Source organism: Sphaeramia orbicularis, chromosome 1 (genome assembly GCF_902148855.1).
Source record: "Sphaeramia orbicularis chromosome 1, fSphaOr1.1, whole genome shotgun sequence".
NCBI classification, from domain to species: Eukaryota; Metazoa; Chordata; class Actinopteri; order Kurtiformes; family Apogonidae; genus Sphaeramia; species Sphaeramia orbicularis.
Window position 1 is genome coordinate 58,562,267 of NC_043957.1, and position 7,250 is coordinate 58,569,516.

The window sequence follows — 7,250 nt, forward strand, 5'->3', positions numbered from 1 at the left end:
CTGAGGACACTCTTGGTATTGTGTCTGTCCTACCTGTCCTGCAGTCCAAGGTTATTATCGTTAACGAAAACTAACGAAATGACAAAAACTAGAATTGAAAAAACATTTTTGTAACTGAAATAAATAAAAACTATAATTGAAAGGAAAAAACAATAACTAACTGAAGCTGTATTGTGTGTTTACAAAACTAACTAAAAATGGATAAAAATTATGGATAAAATTCCCTTTGTTTTCATCTTTTTCAATGTCGAATTGATACGAAATTGATTATTTCGCTTTAGCAATTTTAGCTAGCGGCACCATATGACCAGTGTTGGGAATAACGGAGTTAAAAACAGCGGTGTTTCTAACGCCGTTATTATTTTCCAGTAACGGGTAATCTAATGAATTACTATTTTAAACATTACACCGTTACCGTTACCAGCAGTGAAATGTGGTGTGTTACTATGCACTGATGTCTATCAGCTGTTATCTGTCCTGGCTCAGCCAGGCACCAGAGGTGTGACGTTCAAGGACGAGTCCAGTCTTTTGAATGGCTCTTTTCAGTGAACGATATGAACCGATTCGTTGCGAGTCGTTCGTTTACGAGTCGTTCTTCTATTCAAATCGCCCACACTGCCTTCATGCTTCACCTGTGTGTCCATGAGCCTGAGCTGTCCACGCTGACGCACACCTGAACCACTGATGACATCTACCAGTTTGAGTTGTCCCAGCACAACACATGCACTTGAACACAACTAATTTAGGGGAGGAGTTATCAGCTAATTTAGGGGAGGAGTTATCAGTGAGTCTGACTGACTGGACTGAAGACATTTACTGCTGTGTCAGAGAGGAGCCACTGAAAAAGGAGATGTGGGATTAACTGGAGGAACATCTGCTTCTATAAATGCACATAAGCACTGATGTGGTGGAAAAGATGGGCCCTGGTGGACCTCAGCCTGGCCCTGGTGGACCCCAGATGGGCCCTGGTGGACCCCAGCCTGGCCCTGGTGGACCCCAGATGGGCCCTGGTGGACCTCAGCCTGGCCCCAGTGGACCCCAGATGGGCCCTGGTGGACCCCAGCCTGGCCCTGGTGGACCCCAGCCGGACCGTGGTGGACCTCAGCCTGGCCCCAGTGGACCCCAGCCTCACCACAGTCCTGGTCTTCAGTACCTGTCTGCTGTTCGACTCTATGAAACTGACTGTGAAACATGCTCAAAAATCAGTTTCCTTTGACATATTTGAAGGTTTTTCAAAAAAGTAACACAATAATTACTTTCCCTGGTAACTAATTACATTTATGCAGGAGTAATTCTGTGACTAATTCAAATACTTTTTCGGGAAAGTAACTAGTAACTATAACTAATTATTTTTTAAAAGTAATTTGCCCAGCACTGCATCCGACACTTTTTGCTCCGTCACTTGTGTTCACTTGTGGTTTCCAGTCGTCTTCTGGTCCCCACTCTACCTGGAAACATGGAGACTAAAGCAGCAGAGTCCTGTCTGGGATTGATTTGAATAGGAGCACAGAGAAGAAGAGAAAAGAGACCACTGAACTACAACTGAACTACAACTGAACTACAACTGAACTACAACTAAACTACAACTAAACTACAACTGAACTACAACTGAACTACAACTGAACTACAACTGAACTACAACTAAACTACAACTGAACTACAACTGAACTACAACTAAACTACAACTGAACTACAACTAAACTACAACTGAACTACAACTAAACTACAACTGAACTACAACTAAACTACAACTGAACTACAACTGAACTACAACTAAACTACAACTGAACTACAACTAAACTACAACTGAACTACAACTGAACTACAACTGAACTACAACTAAGCGTTTAGAAGAAAATGAAAACTAAAAAAAACTGGCAAACCTGCTCTAAAAACAAATTAAAACAAACTGAATTAGATTTTTAAAAAAAACAGTCCAAACTAAATCAAACTAAACTGTCATGAAAAATCCAAGTCTATGTGAACCCTGCTTCAGTCTTAAAGGTGTGGGACTGGTTTGGACTTCCTGTGTTCGACAGCTGTTTGATTCTTGTTGCATGTGATTTTTTATTTGACTTTCATCTTTCAGGTTTCTTACACTCTTTCATATTTATGCCGTTTGTTCTTTAATATCTGCACCGTTTAATTTCACTGTCTTATACTGTCACTTCCAGTTTCAAGCTTTTTGATAAATGTTGTGTTTTCGTGTCTTTTATTCTCTCTTTTCTTCGTAGAGGCCGGTGCACCTTATGTTTCCGGTGGTCATGTGACTACTCTGGCATACTTTGATCGCACTAATGTCACAAGTGCTTCTGTCGTTCAGCGCTACACAAGAGTAAGTGTGTTACAAAATAAGAGCTTTTGCACACAGCGTGGGTTTGCACACAGTCCTGTTGTGAAAGATGTGGGATTAGCTGTTGGTTCTGCAGTCATGGACTAAGACTGTGTTGAGAGAGCAGAGTTCCCATGAGGGCTTCATCTATGCTGGTACAAAGACACACACATCTGCCTTCAAGGTGAGCAGTGTGTGTGTGTGTGTGTGTGTGTGTGTGTGTGTGTGTGCAGACAACAAACAGGTGATTACACACACACTCATGTGGGTTTGCAGCTGGTCCAATCAGGTTTTTGCACAACAGCGGGTGGGTCATGGGAGGGTCAGCGCTGTGTTGAACAGGGACACCGTCAACAAAGAGCTGAAGAACATGACTGAGGAACGTTTGGGTTGAATTCAGAAAGGATGGGCTGCTTTGGGACGCCTTTTCAATGACAAGTGTTCTTCATAAATCCTTGAAGTGGGTGGTGTTCCTCAGCTCTTTGTTCTGGAGCCGGCAAATGTGACTGGTTAAAGTGGTTATTTTTTCTGTAGGTTTAAAAAGCGCATTATTTCTTTGAAACGTTCTCCATGGGTCATTAAGAAGTCGATTGGTTCTCAGGTATTATTATAGCTTTATATCTGTTGGTAGTGAAGTGCACAGGTACAGTATAATTACCAAGGTTATTATGGAAAACTGATGAAACGACAAAAACTAGAACTGTAAAAACATTTTCGTTAACTGAAATGAATAAAAACTGTAATTAAAAGACAAAAAACAAGAACTAACTGAAACTGTATTGTGTGTTTACAAAACTAAAATTATTTAAAATTGTGAATAAAATTGTAAACTGAGCATTTATATAAAAAAAAAAAAAACTAAAACTCATAAAAACTAGTAAACCTGCTCTAAAAGCTAATTAAAATGAACTGAATTAGAGAAAAAAAAGTCAAAACTAAATAAAATTAAACTATAATGAAAAATCCAAAACTATTAGAACCTTGTACTGGAGACAAAGTGCACCGGCCTCAACAAAGAAAAGAGAATAAAAGACACAAAAACACTACACTTATCAAAAAGCTTGAAACTGGAAGTGACAGTGAAATTAAACGGTGCAGATATTAAAGAACAAACAGCATAAATGTTAAAGAGTGTAAGAAACCTGAAAGATGAAAGTCAAATAAAAAATTACATGCAACAAGAATCAAACAACTGTCGAACAGAGCAAAGTTATTATCATTAACGAAAACTAACAAAATGACGAAAACTAGAACTGTAAAAACATTTTCATTAACTGAAATAAATAAAAACTGTAATTAAAAGAAAAAAATGAAAACTAACTGAAACTGTATTGTGTGTTTACAAAACTAACTAAAAGGGATAAAAATGATGGATAAAATTCCCTTCGTTTTCATTTTTGTCAGTGTCGAATTGATATGAAATCAATTTATTTCCCTCCAGCAATTTTCTGTGCTGTCACCAAATGATATTTAAGGGTCCGTCACTTGTGTTCACTTGTGGTTTCCAGTCGTCTTCTGGTCCCCACTCTACCTGGAAACATGGAGACTAAAGCAGCAGAGTCCTGTCTGGGATTGATTTGAATACGACAGAGAAGAAGAGAAAAGAGACGACTGAACTAAAACTAAACTAAAACTAAGCATTTAGAAAAAAATGGAAACTAGTAAAAATTGGCAAACCTGCTCTAAAAACTAATTAAATGAATGAAATTCCAAAAACAGACTGATTTTACATGTCAAATGGAAAATAACATGAAAAAACTGCAACTGTGAATAACCATAAAATTTCAATTTTTTAAAAGAATTTTTCTTTTTTCTCAGAAAAATAGTTCAAATACATTTTCAAATGTATCATAATTTCACAAATATTTCTTTTCTATTTATGAGATTAAACTGTTAATTTAAAGTTTAATACTGTAAAAAATTATAATAAAATGAGATAAAATTACTGACAATTAACGGTAACAGAAGTATTAGTTCTGTCAGTTGAACCAGACTTGTTTGTTAATTGACAAATATCTTGTGTAATTACAGGAGGTTTCACAAGAAAAATGCTGAATAAATGTATTTTTGTGAATGTATAACATGTATAAGCACTGATAAACTGTCCAAATACAGTTTTTATCAGTGGATTGGACAACTGAGTCTCACTGAAAATTATTTATATATATATATATATATATATATATATATATATATATATATATATATATATATATGGAATTTGATTGTTTTAATACATGACAATATGAAAATATTCTTTATTAAACATTAAAAAGTTAAAAAAAAAAAAAAAAGTGCAAAATCTCGTGTAAAGTTAGGGCAAAAAAAAGTATTTTAATTAGGGAAAATTACCGTATTTTTATGAGATGGTAATTTTCTATTATTTAACAGTATTTTTCGGTGCCCCTGCTGCTGGAATATTAGTTTTTTTTCCGAGTACTTTTTTTTTTTTTTTACAGTGTTGTTGAGGTTATTACTGTAATGGCTGTTGTCAGATCAGATCAGACAGATCAGTGAGGACATGTAGCTAGTTTGTGGTACTTAGGTTAGGGTACTTTATTACTTCTCACCTGTGACACTCCCTTTATTTTGATTCAACAAAATGCAGTATTTCTCTGAGGTCATCATTAGGTCCATCCTGAGGAAAATCTGTCTACATTTACCTTTAATTATTGGGTCGAAAAAGATGGAAAAGTGACAGATACTAAAATAAACCCAGTTTCACAGAAGCATGTAACAGTAACAACACACACCACAGAGACCACAGCACGACGAGAAAAGTCCCAAGACCCAATTCATTATTCTGTTATTATTCAGATTCATCTTCTCTTTTACTTTGTTTTAATCAATTATTATTTATGTTTTATTGGTTATGCTTTAATTATAATTGTGTGTTTTTAACCTGTCTCCATTTTTTTTAAAGCACTGTGAATTGCCCTGTGTATGAATTGTGCTTTACTAATAAATCTGCCTTGCCATTAATTATGGGATGGATCAGAGCAGGAGGATAATTTTTTTTTGCATTTCTCTGAGGTCATCATTAGGTCCATCCTGGGGGGAAATCTGTCCACATTTACCTTTGATTATTGGGTCGAAAATATGGAAAAGTGACAGATACTAAAGTAAACCCAGTTTCATCTGGTAAATTAAAACATGATCAATCAAATTGTATTTATATAGCACCAAACCGTAACAGAAGTTATCTCATGAGCCTTCACATTTACCAGACTCTGATCATGTGGGCTAATGCAGCAGACGTGCAGTCTATGTGCAATAATCATAAAGGTTCTAACTGTGTGTGCACTGTCAGCCCAGACTGTGTGTTTACTAAAAGGCTTTAATTCCAATGGACTGAAATGTGTTCAGTTTTATTCCATTACTATAAAATGTTCAGTATATTCTACTAATTTGTCGACATAGTCAAAAGTACAAAAACAGTTTCAGTTGAATGGATTTAAATCCCTCAGTTTTAGTCCTGACCACACCTTTGTATCTGTGCAGTGCATTGTGGGTATTGTTCCTGTTGTAAATGTGTTGTTTTTCTGTGCAGGGTTCAGTGGGTTGTGCTGTTAGTGTTCATGTGGACTGAATGTGTGTGTGTCAGTGTTTCTTGGCCTTTTTGTGTTTGTTTGTGTATTTGTGTACAGCTGCACCAGGAGTCAGAGCCACAGGAACAACTATGGGTTTACTGTTCATCCATGAGCGTACTTAAAAAATATAAATCTTAATGTCTTGCTAATTTAAAAGCACTTCCTGTACGGGCAAATTGCATTGAGCTAACGTCCTGTCTAACTTCCATCCACGCTACAATATGTTAAGTTGAATAACACTGGGTTACAAAAACATGTTTTTTGCAAGTTGTCTAGGTTTTTTCAACTGAATTCGGACCATTTTGCAGCGCTAAACCCAAAAATAACATCTGTTTTTCTCAATCAGGTCAGGTTTTTTGGCTAATTTGATTTTGAAAAATTTGATCTTCTCACAAAATTGATTATATTTTTGTGACTTTATCAGTTGATTTTTTATATAGTTCTCACCCAAAATAGGTTTTAAGAGAAAAAAAAAAATCATTTTCTAACAGGATTCCTGTTAGGTACAATGGTGTATTCACCACAGATGGAGCAGAATACGTCAGGCTTATTTTTGCAAGATCTTCTAGTCGAAGCCATTTCATTCACCTGTAATATTAAAAAAAACAATCATAAATTGGCAAAAGTAAAATCTTCAGAACTCGTTTATTGCAAGAAATATGAAAGAATTTTGTATCGTATGATGTGAAAATGCCCATAAATGTAAGCAAAAATGTTCAAAAGCCAATATGTAGCATAGTTCAGAAAGTTGACGTGATTGAGCAAAAATAATGTGATTTTTGGATTCAGCACCAAAATGATCCTAAATCAGCTCAAAAAACTGAAACAATACATTTGTTGTTGACCAGTGTAATTATACAAAGCCGTTTATGTTGCAAAAGATTTTAATTTAAATCAACTTGGAACTGAGTCCAATGAGCTGATGATATTCAGTCTAATGATTCTACAAAACTATTAACACTGGAACAAATTTTCAGTTAAATTCACTTGGCATTTAGTGTGTTGGATGTAAAATAGTAATTCCATTCAAATCAAGCATTTCAGTTTAATACACTCAAGTTTTCATTACTTCAAGTTTTTAACGAGTTACCTCAGATGTTCTAAGTCAACTCAGCTTATCCGGTCTGAGTTGTGATCATCTGTTTGTGAACAAATCAGTCCCAGGTATGACCCCAGCTGTGTGCAGATGTGTGTCCTGCCTGTCAGTCCTCCTCTGTGCACCGTCACACAGATGAGCGTTCAACACTCACATCAGACGCAGGTATTTGGCAGAAAACGGCTGTTCACACTCCAACTGTTCACACACACACACACACACACACACACAC